The sequence below is a fragment of the Patagioenas fasciata genome, chromosome 3 (genome assembly GCF_037038585.1).
Source record: "Patagioenas fasciata isolate bPatFas1 chromosome 3, bPatFas1.hap1, whole genome shotgun sequence".
Classification (NCBI taxonomy): domain Eukaryota; kingdom Metazoa; phylum Chordata; class Aves; order Columbiformes; family Columbidae; genus Patagioenas; species Patagioenas fasciata.
In genome coordinates, this window is record NC_092522.1 from 25,117,557 (window position 1) to 25,140,390 (window position 22,834).

At 47.5% G+C, this 22,834-nt stretch overlaps 1 non-coding gene across 2 annotated transcripts; it reads left to right on the forward strand.

The window, feature by feature from the left end:
* The first annotated feature begins 8,529 nt into the window (after positions 1-8,529).
* On the forward strand, positions 8,530-20,659 carry LOC136100489 (uncharacterized). Of its 2 annotated transcripts, none has more exons than XR_011738182.1 (7): positions 8,530-16,653; positions 16,968-17,145; positions 17,697-17,842; positions 18,294-18,368; positions 18,451-18,623; positions 19,417-19,502; positions 20,515-20,659. It is a non-coding gene; the product is annotated as an uncharacterized protein (transcript). The 2 variants fall into 2 exon arrangements; XR_011738183.1 differs by having other exon boundaries at positions 17,029-17,145.
* The last annotated feature ends 2,175 nt before the right edge of the window (positions 20,660-22,834 follow it).

Here is a 22,834-nt window from a genome sequence, read left to right on the forward strand (position 1 = left end):
GTTGAGAGAAATAAAAAAACCTACATGAAAGCAGCGTTGTTCTTGCAGAGGCTGAGCTAAATCCACAAAATTACTCTCTTCTCTGGGATAACATTAGCACCCATGGCATGTCCTCTCCTGGAAAAGTTTCCCCAGGTATCTCCTGTGGAGATTTCAGCTGTGGGCCAGGCCATGCTGGTTATTCACTTACCCACCTCCAGTCCTGTCTCTGGGAGTGTATTCATTTGCTGTACTGGTGCATCCAAAATGCAGGCAAATTTCAAAAGGCCCATGTTGCTGCTCTGCAGCAAATCCAGCTGAGGATTTATTTTTGGCAGGCTGTTAATAAATAAAAGGACACTGAAACTACAGGTCACAGAGTACAGCAGTATCCACTCCTGCGCTTCTCCGCTGGGCTTAATGGACTGATGCTAATCTGGCCTCTTTCCCCTTTCATTGCAGCCTTCCATTTCAAAACAAGTTTTGCATCCATTCAGGTTGTAGGGATGTGGGAGTTTGGTTTTCTCACTTGGCAGCTCTGAAAACTGAGCCTCCTTCCAGAACCAGAACCAGAACCGAAACCTCCCACAGATTGCTGTTTTCAGCTGTGGGGAACAAACCCGTATGCACATCTTAATTTTGTTTGGTTGGTTGGTTGGTTGGTTTTGTTTGTTTGTTTTTGTTTGTTTGTTTGTTTTCCCTCACCAAAAAGGCACCTTCCCTGCCCTGAAAGTCCCAATGATGCTAAAAGCAACCAAGGAGCTCAATGCCAGGAGTCGTGGTGCACATACAGCCTCGGCTCATGATGTCAGCCAAGCTGATCGTGCAGCTGTGCTTCCCAGGCTTAGCTGCTTGTTATCAGGGCCCAGCAGGCAAACAGTACCCTGGACTTGGCTGCTGCCTCACGTCCAGCTCTAAAATTCTTTCTCACCTACCTCTAAGTTAAAACAATGCAAGCCCCATGCTAGTTAGAAGTGTGGGTGGAGGGATGACCTGTAAATGGAGGAGATGAGAAGTTTTGGTATTAGGCTGGTCTATTTCTTCTTAGGTAGGAGTGGCCTTATTGCATTAAGTCACATCACTGTTGTTCAGATTTCCTGTGGCACCCGGCTCATCCTCCTGCATCAGTGGCACTGTTTCCTTCCTCTCTCCTCGGCACATGGTGCTGTTGCTGCTTCATTTGCCATCATAAACTCAAACAGCAGTGCCACTGATGGGTTTCCCTGGTCAGATCTTACCAGCTTTGCTCACATATCGTTGATTATCCAAGTTACGCTTGATTTCTGTTCAGAGCTTTGGCCAGCTGGTGTTCCGTGATGCTCCGATGGGAAGGACAAGGGCACTGTAGATTTATAAATGATTTGGGCTGCTTTGTCCATCTTTCCCTTCTTCCTCACATCTGCTCAGCCTCATCCTACCAGACTGGCCCAGACGTCTCCCTTTCTTCTGGCCATCACCTCTCCCTCTTAAAATCCCTCCTCACGTGGTGTTTTATTACATGATACAGTAAGAGAGGAGACAAGGTGAAGGGAAGAGTGACTTTTGTCAGCATTATATCAGACTGCGATGGAAAGGACTCGTGGCAGGAGCCCAGGTGGAAGGAAAATGTAGGATAGAGGGAGGGGGAGAAAGTAATTGTAACCTGCCAGAGCAATGACAGTGAGCAAAATCAAGTAGAGTCAGGTTTACAGTGCAGCCAATTATCCTACCAGTAAAGATATGAGAGCAACTAATATCTTCTTTTGCCCCAGGGTTTATTTCTCATTATTTATAGCACCATTCCTGAGAGAGACACGACATCGCAGAACAACTGCTTGCTTCCTTTCAGAAGCAAGGAATGGCGGGGTGCTTCAGAGGAGGAAGGATCCTTAAGTGGGATATGAAAAGAAAAAGGGGTTTTAGCCTGAGCAAAGGGAGAATGTGATTGAAAGAGTCTGAAGTGAACACAATAAAAAATTCAAGATAATGATGTTGGAAGAGGTTCTGTTTCTCCTTGTGATTTCCATAACGATGGAAGTGAATCTATGCCCAGTCCTGGAGTCTCTTAGAAATGTTCTAAATCAACAATTACTGACATTTTTTTTTTTCTTATTTTAACATGTTATATCCCACTGAACGGTTGGGTTTTCTTTTATTTCCTTCTTTCTGTTCATGGCAGAATGGTCTAGATTTTCCATACATTAAATTTTCAGTGGGCAAACTATTACTTGAACTCATTAAAGAAAAGTCTCTGCAAACTCAGAGGTGGTTACCAAGAGCCTCTGATTTCTATTTCGAACAGGGAGGAGTCAAGAATATTCCAGATATTCCTCACCCTCCAGGCAGGATGAAGTGCCAGATTAACAATGTATTTGGGATGTTAATGGAGAAGCTGGAGGGTGAAGACAAGCCTTGCTCTCATTTCTAACACTGTTTGGGCATTTATAAAACACTTTTTGCAGATTTGAATTCCTCTAGGATGTCGTAGCCAGTGTTGTTCTGACTGAAGACTGGGTCTGTTGACCACATGAGGCCATGGGGCAGATGGACCACCCATGACTCCATGTCATTTTCAATTCTTTTACTATTTACCAGAGGGTAAATTTTACCATTCTGGCATGTGGAAAGTTCATTCTTCTTCAGTTTTACAACTGTAATGGTACTAGCTCTCAAGTTATATGTTCAGATTTGATGTGATGCTGTAAGAGAAGAAAATTTTCAGCTCAGTTGTGCAGTGAGTGGCTGATAAACCTTTCTAAGTCAGTACAAAACCATTTGTAAATTAGCATGGGGTATGGAAGAAAACTAAGAGCAATACTGAATTACAAGAAAATAAGTTCTACCAAATGTCTCCTGTGTTGTGGGGAAGATGCCTGTCTACACCCAGTATTTTCAAGTGTATGTCCAATTTGGGACTTTTCTTAGATATCCAGGCAGAAATTTGATTTTTGCAAATGCTGAGCCTGAGAAACTCTCATAGACTCTTGGTGGACTTGAAGACCAGGGGATTGAGGCACTCTTTTCTCAACACTTCCCAAAATTATGACATCTGGTTTTAACGCTCAAGCTTTTAAGTACTTTTCATGAAAGAGTGTGAGAGACCACCCAGAATAGCCACCAGCCCAGTGGTTAGGAAACTCATCTGGTTCTTCTGGTGTGACTCTTTTTCTCTCTTTCTGTTTTTGAGAAGAAATTCAGCCTGAAGCTGGAATAATTTAATCAAATCTATTGTGGCTAACAGCATTGCATACCAGACATCAACATGAGAAGGGGCATCTCAAGTTGTAATGATGGCAATGAGACCAATATATGACTTTTTCTGCAGGGATTGTGAAAGTCTTACCAACAATAGCTGAAGCATCATAACTCTGCTGTGAGAGACGGTGTATAAACTTTCAACCAAATTATAGATCAGTAGATTTTCTGCGAGATGTTAGCGACCTGTTTTTTTGGGAACGGTTGATTGTGGAATTCAAGCCACCTGCAAGATGACCAAGTTCATAAAATGAATCAGCAGTGCAGAGAGAGAAAGTTAATCCATGTGGTCTGAGATGTGGCCGTTGGGCTGAGCTTTGTCTCTACGCGTGTGTTACTCCTTGATGGAGGAGTGGGAAGAGGAATTAACATTACGCTCAGGTACAGCTTTACAATCTATAGTCCTCTATAGTGGAAGAAACCAAATCGTGTGGGCCATCACCAGGATCTGTGAGGAGCAGCCGTGTGTTGTAATGGAGATAAGCTGGTCATGCATTGTTCTTCCATTTCCCTACCTTCCTGCCCCGTAAATCACTCCTGTGCACATTTTACACCTCCCTAACACACATGGAAATAATTAAACAGCTTTGGAGAGGAAGTGTTTCCCGTGATAAACCAATTCTCTCTCAGTAATTAAGCACTGTGGAAAATGGACAACAAATTGACTCTGACAGGATCAGGGGTCCTTGGCGATGGATTGTGTGGAATCTTGGGAGGCACCTGCCTCCCCGCACGTGCTGGACGGGCTGCCCGGCCGCTTGCGTGCTCGTGCAAAGCAGCGTGAAAGCAGCTTTGCAAAACAGAGTGATGGTCGTGTGAGGCTGGATGGGCTCGCCATGCACCAGCTGGTGTTGGAGCAGGGTCATCGCTGGCTGTGCCAGGGCTGGGTGAGGTGCTGGCCATTGTTGCTGGACAGGAATGGTGCTTTTGCAGTCTACAAGAATGCCATTGAGTTGTACTTTCTACACCTGTTGCAGTGACAAACCTCCTTGGTTTTACTTTCTAGGTCGGAGTGTTGAGAACCTGGAGGTGACCGTACATGAAAACTAATGAGACTGCGTGCAGGGAGAGCAGGTAAATTCATATAGCCATAGAACAGTTGGGGTTGGAATGGACCTTCAAAGCTCATCCAGTCCCACCCCCTGCAATGAGCAGGGACATCTTCAACCAGATCAGGTTGCTCAGAGCCCCGTCCAGCCTGGCCTGGAATGTCTCCAGGGATGGGGCATCTAACACCTCTCTGAGCAACCTGGTGTTGCGGGGATGTAGTTTAGGGTTCTGCTTACTGCAGAACAACATTTAGATTAGATTTCTCAAAGAGAAATGTGACTTAAAATAGTTTGGTGGCAGGTTCACTCTATTATTTATTGCTTGGGGGAAATATGCCAAATGCTGCTTACCTTCTCTCCAGATGCCTGCATCTGTTGCAGTGCAAACTTTCAGGATTCTTCTCTCCCTGATAACCATTCACTTCGGAGTCTGTATTTAGAGCTCCAAAGGCAAACTTTCAGGGAAGGCCCATAACCATTCACAAAAGCAAACTTTCATGGGTGGCCCGTACCCGTTTCCTCTGGAGTCTGTATTTTAGAACTCCAGAGGCAAACTTGCAGGTGAGGCCTGATAAGCTTGTGCAGAGCAGACTTTCAGGAAACAAAATTATCAGGAAAAAACAATGTAATGGAGTAGAATAGCAGGAGGGCTGGCTCAACCTGGGTACCTGTGCAGAGGTCCCACCCGACCATAGAAAACCATAGACTTTCATATCTTTACAAACCATTCATACCATGATTCAATCCAATAACCATATTTCACTTTGGGGTCTTCTTGCTTCTCATTGGACCCTTTTTACTGATCTCATATGTGCCTTCGTTTTGTTTAACTGTAGACATTGTTTCTAGTCCAAAGCCTTGTAGATGCTATTTTGTCTGAATAAATCCTTTTCTTCTCAGCAAAGTGCAAAACAGGCCTTATCTTGCAAGTGTTTAGTGTAATTTGTAGTTGCTTTTGGTAAATATGAGTAGAATTTTACAGCTTAAGATTTCAGCAAACCTAGCTTACTAAGTAACATGAAGCAGAGGGTATATTAAAAACCACAGAACTTTATACTTCTAGATGATTCATTATATTCAGTATACATTTACTTCAGCTAAATGACTGGTATGAAACTTAAATTGGGCTCATCCCCTGACCTGTGATTAGTAAAACCATCACCATACAGCCAGCGTGTTCAGCAGAGATTGCTCAGAGCAGGCTCACTCAGGCTGTCATATTTGTAGAATAAAGTGGTTGACTCGTAGTCAAATTGCATACAGTGGGAAAGGTCTGCACAAGACTCGCTGCACCCATGAGTTACCAATGTTCGGTGTGCCATTCTGCTTCCCTGTGTGTCTCCTGGAAGGAGTTCTTGGCCTGGCTGTGGCTCAGGCCCTTCCCTCCTCTGGAGCCTGGACCAAACTGCTGCTGGTTTGGCTGGGGCGTGGGGTCGAGTGCATCTGCCACACCTGTGCCAGTGTTTCACCACCCTCATTGTAAAAAATGTCTTATGGTCTAGCCTGAATCTCCCCTCCTTTAAAGCCACCACCCCTTGTCCTGTTGCAACAGGCCCTACTGAAAAGTCTGACCCCATCTTTCTTATAGGCCCCTTTTAAGTACTGAAAGGCTGCAATAAGGTCTCCGTGGAGCCTTCTCCAGGCTGAATTCATCATGGCACTAGCCTCTAGGCCCTGCTACATGTACTTGTGTTCAGGCTTCTCTAACCAGCAATGCTGGATTTCGGTTTTTAAGCCTTTTTTCCCCTTCTCTCCTCAAACACTGAGCTCTTCTAGAGCAGAACCCCGCTACTTTTGTTGGATGTGTGTCCTTTATGCAGTGAGACAGGCTGTAAAAAAATTTATTAGACTGCATTATAGAGTGGTTTATTCCCTTGGTAGTTTTGAGTCTATATAACCAAGCAAGAGCAAGGATATCAAACTCATTTTCACAGGGGAGTAGTTACATTTATTCAGCCCTTTGAAGGCCACTGTGAGTTTGACACCCCTGATCTACCGCTTCACATCAACCACCTGAACCCACTGATCACTGGCCACGTGGGGTTGGCAGGGAAATAAGGGCTCATCACCAGCCCATGTCACAGCTGTGGTAAGCCAAGGTGTTTTAGGTCAACGGGGCCGGAAAACACTGGGTTGCTCAGCTCTACTTATTTATAGCATCTCAGTGTTGTAGCAAGCAACATTTTATTTTTTTTTGTGTTATGGACTTGTTATAATCCTGAAGTTTGCAAGCTTGCTGGTGCATCTTCCTAGGAGAAGAAACCTAATGAAATGCCTCTGTCCTCGGCAGTGTTTCTCTCAAACCGAGCTTTGCTGATTTTTGGCTGGGTTTTACCGCTGCATCTGCAGCTGAGGAGGTCCTTGAGGACTGTCACAGCTGCGGGAGGGCAGTGAGTGTTTTTGGGGGAGCTGTGGGGGTTTTCTTTCCTGGAGTCTGTTGGGGCCCACTGAGCAAACTGGGACTGGCAGCATGATGTGGAAGCAGTTATTGTGTGTGATGGCTTTGAGATATAAGACCTATTTTCTACTTGCATTATAGTTTTTAAAGCTTTAAAGCTTTAGAGGCTTAATGCTCATTGCTGTTGTGTTTAACTGGACACATGGCTAATGTCTTACAAAGCTGGAGGACACAATTACACCTGTAGAGATTTCACCTGCTGGGCCTATGTTTTAGATGTTTCCTGTAAACTACTGGACCTTTATTTTATTTCAACAGTATGCCAAACTAAGGCATTGGAGTGTGCTGTATATGAGCTGTGGTGATTTACTTGTGCCAAGCAGATTTTGTTTTGCTTTTTTTGCTCTGTAATGCTTTTGTCTTGTCTTGTTAGCAAACCAAAGTCACCTTGGGTGTAGATAACCCAGTTTGTGTAGTATTAGAGTTGACAAATCTGCCAGGTTTTCCTGGGATTGGTTATTGCTTGGTTTTGAATTTTGTTAGAGAAAGAGGCTAATAATAATTTCAAAAAGCTGTTCTTACTAAGTAGGGGCTTTTGCTGCCACCTGTGACAGCTGGAGAGGCCCTGATTGCAGCAGAGTCTGCTCTGAGGGTCTCAAGTTTGTGGTTCCTACATGATTCAACCCTCATTTAAATAATAATAATAATAAAAAAATCCTGCATGATATCAGTGGAGTGGATTAAATCTGATGTTTGAGCCTTGTGGCTAAGCTAAGTATTGCTTCCTCCCTTCCCTCTCTCCAATATAGCTTTTTTCTCCTGGAAGCAGCAAGGGTGTTTTTATTGATTTGGGGTTTTTTTTTAAGTTAATGCAGTGGTGCTTGTTAACCCCCATCCCTCTACTGGGAATTGTCTATGAGTGGGTTTCTGCGATCAAATCTTTCAACAGAGAGGGGGAAGCCTGCTAGTATCATTCCTGTGCGTGAGAAGGGGAGGACTGGAGAGCTGAGTAGGAGACGTCACAGGTGTGTGATGCCTTGATGGCCCTGTGTGCAGTTAAACAAAAAAAAGGCCACACAAACTCCTAAAAATTCAGACAAGTGCCACAAACCCAGGGTTGGAGTCAGAGGTGGTGCCTTCACTTGGTGAAATCCAGGAGCTCAGCCTTGGCAAGAGGATCACAGGAGGAGAAGTCTGAAGACAGTGATGGATAATAACTGGGGAGAAAGTGGCAAGGAAAAGGTAGAACGGGCATCAATACCTGGAAGCCAAATTCAGCAACGTTGAAGGGGACATTGGGCACAAAGAGATAAGAAAGTGATTGGCTCCTGGGATCAGCTGCTGTGGAAACTGTGGACATTTTAATCTTTTTTTCAAATCATGACTACCTGCCTATCTGGAGGATGAATTTTAGCCTAATCTGCCTTTGGAGATCAAAATCACCATGTCTGTCGGTGAAGTCTGGGAACTTGCAGTAGGCTTGAGATAAATGGCATGAGCTGATAGCACAGCTGGATTGTTACAGCAGGTTATTCTGTAATAATGTGTCGTCTCTGTTCTGCCATTTGTGTGGGGTGGCCGCTCTTACTCCAAAGTCTGGTTCATGCTGTTTATGGGCCACGATGAGGCATGTCTTCGACAGGAGAAAATGATGCCGTGTTTTTACATCCAGCTGCCCTTGGTTTTGACGGGATGGTACCATTTGTACTGATACCAAACAAAGCGTTAGCAAGTTCAACAGATTCTGCCAAAAATCTGTTGTTATAAATTACAAGCTTGTGGCCTTATGGTCAGATTCCCAATTAGAACAGCACGGATTTTTGAGATTGTTTTTCTTCTTAAACTCCTTGTGTCTGGAGGAGGGGAGGAGGGGAGGAGGAAGATGTGGACCAGAACAGCCCAAGCATTCAGGTCAATTCATCATGTAGCTTTTGCTTCTCTTCCCAGAAGATGAATTGGAAAATTGAAGCCATTTTAACATTTGCAAAGTGTTTCGAGGTTTATTTTTTCTCTTGCTTTGAAATGAAATGCTCACCACAATTTAAAAAGATCAACTTGTCTCCAGTAGAACTTTCATTTGGGGGCTTTGTAAGCCGTGCATTTAACTGGAGATTTGGGTTTGTGTTTTAATAGTTTTATCTGAGAAAATAGTTAGAATTGGCTTGGTGGCTGTATCTGTGTCTTGAGAATGGATTTTTGAACTGCTTTATTTCCAGTTGTCATTTTAATTGGTGGCAAATTCAAGTTTGTGTTTTGTTTTGTTTTGTTTTTTTCCCCCTCCAAAAAAGAAAACTATTACTGTGGAAAGAGCCTGATAAGAAGGAAATTTGTCTTGGCCCAGACTACTTCTGACTCTGCAGTGCTGAAAAGTTCCTTTGCTGGACTTTGTTGCGCTTCCCGAAAACTGCAATGAAATATGGGCAAAGTACTGGTATGTTTTGCTCTCAGAATGAATTTACTTGGATTCGAACTTCTTTTTTCCCCCTCGTTTAATCTTTAAGCTTATTTAGGTAGAGAATGCAGAGTTTGTGGTGTTGAGTTCAAATGACTTTGGTGCCACCTGTGATGGTTCAACCTCAGTAGGCTGGTCCTCTTTAAGAGCAGTGAGCTGGGGTGATGCCCTTGTGGTTGTGTCCCTTGGTTATGGCAACAGCTGAGTTGATCGAGGTTGTGCAAAGCCTGTGGGTGGATTTGAATGGTATGTGTCTTGCGGCCTTTTGGGAAGCTGTCTGCCCTTCTCCCAGGCCTTTGGGCAAGGGCAGGGCATGTAGATGAGGAGTAGCCTTGGAGAAGGGGTCAGTGTGCTTCGAGCTCTGGCTTCAGAGAAAATGTTCTCTTCCTTTTGTTGAAGTTTGCTTGGTTGGTGTGGGCTTCATCAGCAATGAAACTGCCCACTGTAAGCCTGATGTAATCCCAATTTCAGATGGTGGCAGGTGGTAAAATAAATGATGGTGCTAATGGAGACCATGGTTAGAAATAGCTGTGCTGTCCCCTGGCATGGCTCAGCGGGGAGCAGTTAGCCCTCAGTCAAGAGGAATCAAATTAGATTGTAAAATATGGAAGGAAATAAACCAATTTTACAGAATCTTTCCCCAGAATGACCTTTCCTGGGCTGTATAGTGTTGTTGCTCATGGACATCCCTCCCATCTACCTGCTGAAGGAGCCCCTCTCCATCCTGGTGTCAGTGTTGTGAGTGATGGACATGGGTGCCCATCAGCAGTCCATCGCTCCTTCACAGGCCATTTGCTGCCCAGAAATCCCCAGCCTCAAATTGTCCTTCCTGGTACAGCAAAGAGCAGCTGTAAGCACAACCTGACCTCAAATCGCAACCAGAAAGTTCATCAGAGCTTAAAACCAGCCATGAGGGGAAAGGGCTGGGTGATGGATCTCTCCTCCACTACCGAGTTACTACTGGGACTCTCTGCCCTTCGCGATTCAATTAGTGCCCAGGCGTGTGGTGTGTAATGAGGCGCTAATGCACTACTAGAAATTACAAGAGGGTGGTAGCTCTGCTGGGTGGAAAAACATGTCATTAAAAAAGGCTGACAGCAGCTGGTGACAAACCACGGCAGGCGGTGTGTTAAGCAACCTGGGCTCCCCGCTGCATGGAGAGGGTAAGAGGAAAGAGAGAGATCATTCATAAAAGAGCAAGAAAGTCTTGCTTTGCTGGTAAGTCATTTCTGTCATGCTGCTTCGAACAGAGCATACAAGGGAGCAAACCCAAACCGCAGTGGAAACAACAGATGAGTCTGTGTGTGACTGTGCAGACCAGGTAATGATTATTCTCTCTTCCTCTCCCCCCTTGGCTGTATTTCTGAGGAGCACTCACATCTAGTAAAACTTAATGCGAGTAATAACTTCATTTTTACTAGTTAACTGTATTAAGTGCCAGTGATGTACATTGAAGGAGTGTTTTCTGTTACTCCATTTAGTTGAGCAGGGGTTGAAGTTTTTTGCAGCAAGGCCATAGTTATCAACTGTACTTGAGATCACAGCATAAACCTGAGAGGACATATCTTCATTCCCATTGCTGTACCTGTTTTTTTATCTGCCCTACAGGATTTGCCTGCTAAGTCGCAGCCTTTGTCTCCTATCCTGAAAAATACCTGTGCTTACACTCACTCATACCCTGTGCTTTCAGTAAAACAGTTGCCCCAGGTGTCCAGTGGCTCGGAGGTGACACAAGCTCCAGGCTTAGTGAAGTAGCTCTGTTGGTGGCTATAGCATTTGAGGCTCAAACCCATAATTGTCACAGTAAGAGCCCAGCTCTGGGGTGCTCTGTGCAGTGAGGGTGGTTAGAAATGTCTCTTTCACGATGTGCATTATGATTTTTATCTTGAACCACCTGTTGAATGGTGCTTTGGGGATGAGTCAGAGTCATGTACTGAGTGAGTTCCTTGTGTGGGTCCCTCTGTGGCGCAGGGTGAATGGGGGCAGGATGTTACAGGGCAAAAAATCCCTACAACACCCACCTCTTGAAAATACCTCAAAGAGCAAATTAGGAAGCAGCATGTTGCTTAGCAAAAAAGTTGAAAGTGTGGTAGGATGCTTCTGTTCAGGTGAGCAAAAAGTCAGTGTGGTTGTAAAGGAAGAGGTTTGTGTTGAACACTTGCCGTTCTGCCCTCTGCACAGGTGCTGGCTGATTACAGTCCCTCCTTTTGCTTGTGGAAAACTTTGGGGAGGCAGCAGCCAGCCCCGATAGCAATGTCCCTCTGCAGTAGGGGTGTATTTGCCTATATTTGTGGTTCAGGCTGCTTTTGCATTATCCTAATCCTCAGTTTTCACGTCACAGTGCTTCCAGTGCATTTGGGGTTGTGAGTGTTTGTTTTTGCCTTTGCTTACACTCCCCTTGGTTCTGCTCTGAGTTCACCTTCCTTGAAGCGGAGATTTGTCCTTGGGTATTGCTTGACCTCCTTCGCCAAGGTGTTTATCTTCTGCAATGCAGACACCAAACTTCTCAGTTAAATGTTTCCCCAGGCAGTTTGCTGGCTGAGGCAGCGCGTGGGGAGGTTCCTTTGGGAAGCGCATTCCCGTTTTTTTTTTGACCCCTCCAGAAATGCGGAGAGAAAGACAAGAGGTGCAGAAAATCAGACCAAGAGGTGTGCGGAGAAACAAGCAAGTTCTGTGCTAGCAACAGGCACTGCATCTGCTTGCTGCTTAGTGAGACTTGATGTGAATTCAAGTGAATGTTTATTAGTGATTAAAAAAACCCGAACAAACAACAAAAAGGACTTGTTTTTTTCTGCTCTCAAGATGAAAAGTTCCACAGCAGCTTAGAAGAAATTGAATCATTTGCATCCGACGGTCACTTTGAACTGGAAGAAGAGCCTTGTATTTCGTGGGGTTTGGCTGTGAAAACATCTTGTAGCCAGCAGTCAACTCCTTGCAGGACCCGTCAGCTGTACACCACAGATATAACCCCCTGCTCCACGGTATCATTTCTCCTCATGAAGAAAGGTTACAGTGAAATGATAGTACAAAGATGCAGCGTATTTGCAAATTATTGGTTTGAGGCGCAGTTGTTTCCATTCCAGCTGCTACTCCATCACTTGGCGCTCGTGTCGCATAATTCCTGTTTCATTTACTGCTGCTTATGACAGGGGAGCTTGGACCAGCAGCCAGGGCCGGTGCCAAGAGCACCTAATCAAATCTAGTCATGCAGATCCCTGTCCGTGGGCTGGGCAAACCGCAGTGTGTTCCACAGCTGCAGCAAAACTGGACTCGTTGTCCTCTTCTTGCCTTTGGCAGCTATAAGAAATGAGTCCTCAGGTACGCTGCCCCTGCTGGTACAGCCCTATTCCTCCCTTTGCTTGCAGGACGTCACTAGCAGTGACCCAACTGTGCTGTGAAGTTGTTTTTCCCAATTGTCCCCCCAATAGCGTGTGCAGTCAGAGAGGGGCTGCTGAGGCCCAACGCCCAGGCAGCTTCCTGCAGGTGAATATTTCTTGGAGAGTCCCGTCAACCGCAGAAAGAAAAGGGATACCCCTTTTCTGAGCCTACCAAGACTTTGGTGGCAGAGGCAAATTAAATACGCAGTTCTGGGTTTAACTCATTGCTTAAAAATGTGTATTTACATTGTCCTAAAGGCATAATTGGAGGGTAAGGAAGTTGGCTGTGTGTGTTACTGCTTAGGAGAACCCCTAACTCATGGCAGTGGTAGAGATTAACTTTCATGCTGGACAGTATAAATGCATCAGTTCACCCAAAAATCTTTGGAAGCAGCTCCAACAACAGCTGGACAGCTGAGGCTTTCATGCGTCCTGGTGTGATACAACGGACACCTTGCGCCTTGACAGAGGAAGAAGGATGAGCAGTCTCTCTGTCTGTAGGTAACTATTTTGCTCACAGTGGTTTAAACTTGGCCAGCAGCTCAGCACCACACAGGCGCTTGCTCCCTCCTCTGCAGTGGGATGCAAGAGGAGAATCGAAAGGGCAAGAGGGAGAAAACTCATGGGTTCAGGCAAACGCAGTTTTATAATTGAAAGAATAATGTAAGAAAAAAAACCCAATAAATAAGAAGGAGAGATGAAACTAAAGCCCAAGAAAAACAAGTGATGCAAAAGCAAGCAGTTGCTCGTGCCAAACCAACCCAGGCAAGGGCAGCCTCAGACAGTATCCGTTCCCCCAGTTTTATTGCTGAGCCCCGTGTTGTGTGGTGCAGGAGATCCCTTTGGTCAGTTGGGGTCAGGTGTCCCCGCTGTGTCCCCTCCCAGCATCTTGTGCACCCCTCCCCTGCTGGCAGGGCAGCCTGAGGAGCAGAGAAGCCCTTGGTGCTGGGCAAGCCCTGCTCAGCAATAACCAACCCAGCTCCTGGCTGGGGAGAGGTGTCCCTGCGGCTGCAGGCAGCTCTGGGGCAGGACTGCTGACGAGAGAGAAGATGCATCTTCAGGCTCACCCAGCTCTTTCCCTGTCCCTTTCCAGCGCATAGGACACCAGAAGGAGCCAGGAGAGATTGAGTGACTTAATCTCCAATTACTCAAACTCCTGGAGAAGAAGCTGAGCTGTCGCCATGCCTTGAATGTCTCTCTGGCCTGGGCTCCTTTCCCGAGCACTGCTCATCCAGCCCAGCAGCAGAGGCATGGCTGCTCACCTTCTTCCCCTCCATTTCTCTTGCCCTGTGGAGAACATTAAGTTCCAGAAGCCTGGAGAGGCTGGTGGAGCACCAGGCAGAGAATGGCTGCCTTTCACCTTCCTCTGGCTGTGCTGGGGTGCCAGGGATGTGTGGTAAGTGGGGTGAGCTTGGGAGGGGGAGAGGGAAGGTCCCATGGTGCCACTCACGGAGCAGGGAGGGTTCGGGAGCTACCAGGAACGCCATTGTGTACTTGCTGGCGGTGCTGGGAGGAAACCTGCAGAGAGCCCATGTACTGGGTTGGCTGAGATAGGGTTGATTTCCACAGGGAGCTGGGGGGATGACACAGCCAGGACAGCTGACCCAAAGATAGCCAAAGGAGTGTTCTATATGTTCAGTTATAAAAGGGGGGCTGGCCATGGGGCATCTCTTGCTTCCAGGGAGCAGGGTGGTTGGTCCAGGACACTCTCTGGACCAGGTGGTTTCAGGTGTGAGCTGCTGTCTGGGACTGGAAGGGGAGGTTTCAGTGTGGGCTGTGGTCATGAATCCGCTTGCTGCTTCAGAGGAGGCAAGCTGCAGCATTGGGATTGCCACGTGGTGAGAGATTGTGCTGTGTATCCGTCACTTTGTATATTCTTTCATTATGGTGGTTGGTTTTTGTTGTGCATTTTTGTGTTTTTCATGTTTTGTTGTTTTGTTTGTTTAGTTTTGGTGGTTTTGTTTTGTTTTTCTACCTCCTGCTGTTCTGTTAAATTGTTCTTCTCCCAACCCACAAATTTTGCCTTTTGTCTCCTGATTCTCCTCCCCATCCCACCAGGGGCAGGGTGAGCAAGCACCTCTCTTTTCAGTTGCTGGCTGGGGGTGGAGCTGGGGCTAAACTACAAACACAAAAGCAGCAGTGTCAACCTAGTGAACTGCTTCCAGTGCTTCAACTACCTATAGCAATCACAAACCTATCACTGGAATCCAGCAATAAGGAGACCAAGTGATCTCCTCTTTGTACCTTTCAGACCCTGGGACTTCAGGTGAGGTACTTGAATGTGCTTGAGAATTGTGGGGCTGTTTCTGAGCTGCATGGCCACACCTGGCCTGGCTGGAGTGGTTCTGGGTGCCAGAGTGGGTGGCAGAGCCAATTTGGGAAGTGTTGGAGAAGAGTCTGGGCCCGGCTGACAAGAATCCTGCGAGCATGAGTGTGACAAGCAGTTGTGAGGTGAAGGAGAGCGGCAGGTAGGAGCTTACGGTGCATCTGCTTTCCAATGTTGTCTGCAGAGAAGAGAATGGCCCCAGGGGCAGCTTGAGTCAGCATGATAGCAATTTGGGAGAGCTGCTCTTGATGGGATGACAGGATCCCCATCCTGTGGATCTTCAACTCAAAAAAGCCACAAATAAGCAAAAAACAAACAAACAAACAAAAACAAACCCCAAAACAACCAAAATCAAAGAAACAAAAAACCACAACGAAAATAAGAAAAAAAAACTCCCAGCGAGACTACTCTCATCAGCAAGTACCACAGGTCCTTGTGAGATGCCAAAACAGGAGTACCCCCTAAACTAGATTGTTGGACCCCTCCACCTTGGAACCAAAACTCCAGTCCAGAACTCTGCGCTGACCTGGAACATGATCTAGAACCCAATCTAGAACCACACACACACAAACTCCCTCCCCACCCCAATTGAACAGCTCCAGAATTCATACCTGCTCTAAAAGCAACTGCGCTGTCACCATGAGCTCTACAACCAACCAACCGCAAAAAACAGCCTCTGGAACAGACCGAGACTCTAGGGCCAACCCACACTATAGGGCCCTAGGCATGGGGCAGGTAGGTTGTGAGGCCACTGCAGAGGGGAGATGTGCCTGAGCACTGGAAGAAAGCAAAGAGCCCCTGTGCTGATGAGCACAGCAGTGGATGAGTGGCCAGGCCCACAGGGTGGTGACCAGTGCCCTCAAGTCTAATTGGAGGACAGCGCTGAAGCCCAAGGTGAGGGGCACTGCCAGCAGCTGCAGGGAGATGGTCCTTCCCCTCTGCCGTGTCCTGCTCTGGGCTCCACAGTGCAAGACAGGAATGGCCATACTGGAGAGACCCCCCACCTCAGTGCCCCCATGGGACCTCTCCCACTTTTGGGCTTGGAGTGTTGGTCAGCTGGAGCCGCCAGAGACATCAGGTTGGAGCTGTGTTGACACCCAGCAGTGCTGGGAGGAGGCACATCTGGACCAGCAGTGCTGCCCCAGCACCGTGACCAGCACCTGCTTCCCATCCTTGCTGTTGCCAGCTGTGCCATGTCCTTGCTGCATGGCAAGGATCTTCCTGCTCTGGGCAGGACATGCCAGGCCAACTGCTGCTGCGGCTCTCGGTGGGTTCCCCCCGTGGCTTGGGACGCACAGGAGTGGCCGGGCCCACCAGGAGCAGCTTTTCTCATGCCTGCCGCTGTCTGCTCGATAGAGAGGGTCTCGCTGGCACTGAGCTGGTGCTGAGAGTGGATGTGAGGCCAAGCCAGGACTGCAAGAGGAGCGAGAGGTGCCTTCTCCTCCAGGAGGAACTGATCATCACCAATTTGCAGGAAGAGCCTCAGAGCCCAGCTGCCTTTTCTCCATCCCTGGCCCTCGGACCAGGGAAGGGACACACTAGCACCAGCCCCAGCTGCTGGATGCACCAGTGTCTGTCCCAAAAGCATGTGGGGGGACAGGGCTTTGCACAGTGGGACCCCAAGGAGGCCACCCCCAGCTCGCTGCCTGCCATGCATCTCCAGACATGGCACCACCCTGTGCCTAGAGCTTGGCCCTGGAGCAGCTGTGGGTGCTGAGCAGTGGGAAGGAGGCACTGGGGGAGGAAGAAGAGGATGAAGAAAAAGAGGAAGGCAGCAGTGAGGACAAGACCTCCATCATCTTCATCTATCCCACCAGCTCCTGCATTCCTGCTTTCAGGTGAGTTGTAGTGCCATGTCCAGTGGCCAGACAGGAGAGGCTCGCAACCATCCCCATGGCATCCTGTGAATGGCCTCTGTGCTCTGTTCAGAGCCTGGGCAAGGAGTGGGCAGCTTGCCGGCAGGGAGATATGGGGGAACATTTCCTTCTCCTGCATCCCATGGTCACCTTTTGGTCCTCAGAATGGAAGGGAAGGGCAGAGAGCACCTGGAAAGCTGCACAGCGCAGCTGCTGGCTCCCATCTATCTTGGGCAAGTCTGGGGGATGACTGTAGGCAACCTTGGCTTTATTCTCTGGTGTTCCTGTTCCCTCAGGGTGGCTGAGAAGTTGCCTGAGGCCAATCTCTTTTTGAAGCAACTGCTGTCTCTTCTCCAGCACACTGGCCACCATACAGGATGAGCTGCAGTAACCTGGCCATCTGGGCTGAACCTGCTGAACCCACCCAGTGAGGAGCTGCTCCTGCTGGAGGCCATGCTGAAGGTGACGGAGAAGGTATGCTGTCTTGACCAGCAATCTGCACCCTTCCCAGCTTATGAGAACTTGGCTGTTCAGAGATCTTTGGATGTCTCCTCCCTTGAGCAAATCCAGGTGGGGTGGCTGCCTGGCAGAGCAGCTCCACAGCTTTCTGTGTAGGCTCAGGAGTGGGAAAGGCTGCTTAGTCCATTTTCAGGCAGCTGAGTTGAGACCAAGGGTTTAGTGTGTGTGGGTAAATGTGCTGGTGGAGTTCATGATGGAAATCTGTGGGGAACTCTTTGGGGAGGAGACAACTGACCTTTGCAGCCCAGCAGCCAAGGAGACACCAGCCCCCATGGAGAGATACAGAGGTAAGAGGAGGGATCAAGGGTTGTCACAGGCTGAGGCTTGGGCCACCAGAAATCTCTGCATCAGAGCATGAATGGTTTGCTCTGCAAGATGAGGTGAAGCCTGCACACAGAGCATCGGAGAGCTGAACACATAAGTGGTTTGGGGCTTTGGGTGGGTTCTGCTTTATCTGTTATTTACTTCCAAAAAGTCACTTTGCTGCACATGCTTTTTCTTTCTAGATCTGGATTTGGAAGGGTAAAGTGTTCCTGCAGTCTCAGTGGACACCGAGCATCAGGCAGAAGCCTTGCTGCACGTAGCCCCCTCTCTACTCAGTGTCCTCAAAGAAGCTGGGGAAGATATGGTGGTGGCATCTGAAATGGGAGAGGTTTGTCGGGTCCTCAAACATGGTGACAGCATGTCAGGAGTATGAGGGGAGTTTCTGATGAGGCCAAGTCACTGGCGTGCTCCTTCCTGGCAGCAGAGCTGGTGTGTGTTTGGGCTACTCCTCCAGTCCCCAGGATGATACATAATAGGAAAACTGACAAGGTTGTTTCTCAAGTGCACTGGGCACGCGCTTAATCTAACTACATGCCCACAAAATACGTACAAAAAGACAGAGGGGAGTGGCTGTCAACTTGGGGTCTTGCTCAGGTACTACTTAGTCAAAGCCTTCGTCAAGTCTGTTTTTGGGGGCCCAGGGAACTGTGTGAAACATGGATGATGGGAAACGGCCAAAGGGATCTCCTCTGGGGAGCCAAGGTGGAAGTTTGGCAAACAGTTGCTTACCATTCCAGGTCATCTCTTGCTACCTCCCAACTCCAACATTTCTGTTATAGGTACCTCCAGCTTTGCCTCCAACCACCCTGAGAGCACAGCAGAAACCCTGGGATGCCAAGAATAGAGAACAGAAGGTAAACTGATCTTTCTTTGGTTAAAATCAGAACTAACTTCAGTGGATCGTGGCTTTCTGTAATAACACTGTGTGATGGAAAGCTTTTGCAGGCTCTCCCCAGGACAAGGAAAAAAAAGAGAACCCAAAAGAGAAAAGAGACTTGTGGAGAGGAGAGCAGAAGCCATGTGGAAAAGAGCAGGAGGAAGACAGGAAAAGGTTTTGGGGATGGACCAATGAAAAGATGTAGGAAGACACAGAAGGCTAAGAAGCCCAGGTGTGTACCAGGCTCTGCTGCCCACCTTTCCCAACTCATCACTGCTCTTAGTAAGTCCAGCTTGCTGTCAAGAGATGGTGCTGTGCGGGGTTTGGGAATGACTCCACAGCAGCTCCCCATCCAGCCTTGCTGTGTGGCACAGGGACACTGGGCATCTCTGCACATACACAGGCCTCTCAGGGCATCACCCATGGGGACAAAGCGCCAGAGCCAACCCATAGTCAATGCCCGCAATAGCTCTCTTCTGGATCATGAATGATTCCTTGTAAATGATGTTCTGCAAAGAGAGGGAAACAAAATCCTGCCACTTCCTTCCTTTGTGGATTTAGCAGAGCTTTCTGACTCCATCATTGCAGGTGCTGACTGAGTTTCACTCACTGAACCTCTGTGACTGCTTGGCCCACACAGTTGATGTCCCCAATAAAATGGTTTTGTCCCCCCTCTGACTGTGTCTTCCATAAGATATTCTGGAGCAGGGAGCTGTTGTTTTGTGATGATTCTTCAGGGAGGAGTTTGGGATTGTCCCTTGTCCCAGCATCCTTTCCAGCAGACATCAGAGCTGAGCTGAGAGGCGCTGTAGGAGTGAAACCAAAGCACAGCGTCACACAGGAGGGTGGAGGTTGGAAGGGAACCTGTGGAAGTCATCTGGTCCAACATCTGCTCAAGCGGGCTCATCTAAGCAAGTTACCCAGGACCATGCCCTGGAAAATTTTGGGTATTTACTAGGAGCAGAACCACCCTGCCCTGCCTATGTCTTTCCCTCGCTCTGACCCTGTCCATTCTCTGTGCACAGGACACCAGAAGAAGTCAAGAGAACCTGAGTGACCCATCTCCCCATTGCTCAAACACTTGGAGAAGGAGCCAAGCCTCCACCATGCTGTGAGTGTCTGCCTTACATTCTTTGGTTGTCCCCTGGTGCTCTCTCAGAGAGGGTGGGTACATTCCTTAGCTCTTCATCACTCCATTTCTCTGTGAAGCATTTTGGAAAGAAAATCTGTGTGTATATCTGAGCCATGCACATGCAGCGTTGATGAGCAGTGAGTAGAAGCCTACACAAAGCCCTTTCTCACTGTGCACTTTGCTCACCAGGTGAAAGTCATCTCCTTGGAGCTCAGTGGCATTTGAAAGTCCCCTTCAAGTCATGGCTCTAGCTCACACTCTTGGAGACCTTGTTGCTCCTCAGAATTTCACCTTATATCAATCCTCATACAAGGGAACTGATCTATAGCAAATGCGGGGTGTGCCTGAGCAGAGCATTATGTGTGACAGACTGGAGATGACAAGGGATGTGCCAGACTTGAGGCTGTGCTTGTGATGCACGTTTTGCCTAGCTACAGCTACTTTTTTTTTTCCTTCAAGACACTGCTGCAATTTTAACCTGGTCTATTCACAGCCTCTTCTGCTGATGTATCCTTCTGTCTGTGCCCTGCTCCAGGCCTGGCTGTTTTGCACCCTTCAGCCTCCCTCCAAATGCTGACAAGAATAATTTGGTGGTGAGAAGGGCACCAGGGTACAGCTAGGAGCTGCAGACTTGTGTGTGACAAGGCCATGTGTGTTATCAGCCCAGAGTGTTTTCCTGAGGAAGGTGCCAAACAGAGGATAAATCCTTGTTGGCTGGTGCTGCTCCCTGGGACAAGCAGCTCTTGGGTCTGTCCTGGTGAGCTGGGTGAGCGACAGTGATTTGGGAAGAGTGTGTCTATTGCAAAAGCATGATGCCCCAGTGGTGGGTCATCATATGCACCAGCCTCCTCTGCTCCAAACTATTTCCCCGGCTGCAGAAATATTGCACCTCTCCCCCTACCATTCATCATCATCCGCACAGATCTTTTCAAGCCCCTGCGGTGAGGGTTTCTTGAGCTAACTCCTCTTTTGGCCTTTCACATCCTTCCAGCATTGCAGCCCCACAGCACCCCTGCAAACACCCACGGGGAGCACCTGGGAGGGACAAACTGCTGCTGTGTGAGACTGGTCAGGAGGAGAATTACGCCCTTCAGGAAGCAGAAATAACAAAGTGGTTGAAAGAAATGGCTTGCTGAGGTGGGTGAGTATTGTCAGGGATGGGGAGTTGAAACCAAATCCATCCTTCACATAGGGATCCTCTTCAAAACAGTATTCTGGTTTACACTGGCTTGTTTTATGTGAGTGGAGGATGCTTTGACTTCACCAAATTAGTTTTAACTTCTGTAGAAGTAGCAGAACATCCATGAACTTGGGTCACATGCGTGCATTTGTACTAGAAAGTGTTGTTTAAGGATCACAGCTTCAGGGTGCCAGGCACTGCAGGATAAACACCATCCCCTCTCCTCCAAGCAAAATACTACAGGGAAAAACATCTGTCAGAGCTGACAGTTGCTGGAGAGCTTTCTACAGACTACACGTGAAGTAAAAGCAACCAACTTGTCGGCCTCATTTTGCGGCACAGCTTGCCAGGTGTTTGAGCTGTGATGTGTACGTATGGTATCTCACCTCCAGCAGAAACCACACCTGGTGCCTGTAGCAAAGCACAGAAAGTATAACTGCCAGACTTGCTATTCATAGAAGGTCTGGTAATCCCATAGATGATGACGCTTGAAAATATTTCTGTGCACAGAACACTTGTGACCTTGTGCTTGCAGATACAGTTTTATGCTTAAAGACATTTTATGTTAAAGAAATGTACTTCTAAAGAAAGAACTTGGCATGCATTTTAAAGCCATAAACATAAGAGCTCTCAGACAAAGTACATGACCCTTTGCTGTCTGCCTCAGAATTCGTATCTCCTTCATCTGTTTCGTGTTGCCAAATCCGTTTGTTGCCTTTCGCTCTCAGTGGAGATAAACCAGTCCTAATTTAGTCCACAATATTTTTTTTTGGTCTTGTGGTATGGAGCCAAATGCTCTGCTGAGATAAATCAGCACCCACCTTAGTCACTGGCTGGGACAGTCATGGAATAAGCCAGTTGCTACTGTGTCGGGGGGGATTATGGCTGTCCCGCACCCATGCTGTGTTTGGCCTGTGAAATGAGGAGGTGAGGCATGAAACTAGCAGCTGTGACAGTTGTTGCTCGTTCTGCTGACAAAAATGTTGTATGACATTAGTGTAGGTGTTTCCTGCAGCCCAGTGTGGGAACCTGTGGGTTGGTTTCAATTCAGGTGTAACATTTAAGGTTGGGATTACACAGAACTGCAGAAGCAGTGCGGCAAGGTGTGATGTTGTGTCTGCGCTCCAGCACAGCATTAATAACTGAGGTGCTTTAAACAAAACACAACAAAACATTAAAAAAGCCCAGAGTGACAAAAACCAACCTTGCATATGCCACCTTTGTGTCTTCATGTGGGAGCTAAGCACAGGTTTGGTTTGTTATCAAATCCATTGGAAAAAATAATTTTTTAATATGAAATGCCTTTGCTATGGAAATATACGTCAGTCCAGCCATTTTTATTTTGGCTGAATATGTATTGTGGATGAAGACCTCTAAGAGTTGGAGAATAATTTCCACCCCACTGAGGAGATGGGGAGGCTGAAGCATGGAAGAGCTGGCTTTCTCCACGGTCACACAGCAGTCAGGGTTGCAGTTGGAAAGTAGACCCAGACCTCTTGAATTCTGTCTTCTTGCTCTTTCTGTTTTCATGTTTTTTGTGACTTCCCAATGGTTACCACCAAGTCCTGCCATTCCAACAGAACTGACGTTTCAAAAGGTAGAATGAAAAGGAGATGGGGGAGGGGTTACAGATGCCAGCTGGAGTCATCCGCGTCTTCTTTTCAGATAGTAGTAGTTCATAGATCATGTAGGAAGAAATATGCCTTCTCCTTCTAGTTTCAGGCCATTGATGTATGTGAGCCTGGTGGGGAGGTGATTGTGTTGCAAGAACAACAGGCACCCTGCCTGCCCTGGTTTCTGCTCAAAGCACAGCCAGTTCATCAGCTCCGCTTCCAGAGCAGTTTTAATGAAATCTGTGTAGTCAGGAACGGACATCAGGAACACATCTTGTATCTGACACGTTTCAGCAGCGGGTGTGTGAACCAGGATGAGGATCTTGACAGTGGAGTTTCCCCTGGTGTGTAAATACATGTATAGTGACCATATGCTTGCCCTGAGCTGGCTGTTGTCGGTATCCCAGGGTTGGGGACTTAAATACGGCTGAGTGGCATTTTTGTGTGATCAGTTATTTATTAAAAAAAAGAAAGGGGGAAGAAATACCACCAACCCAAACAAATAGGGAGAAGTTGAA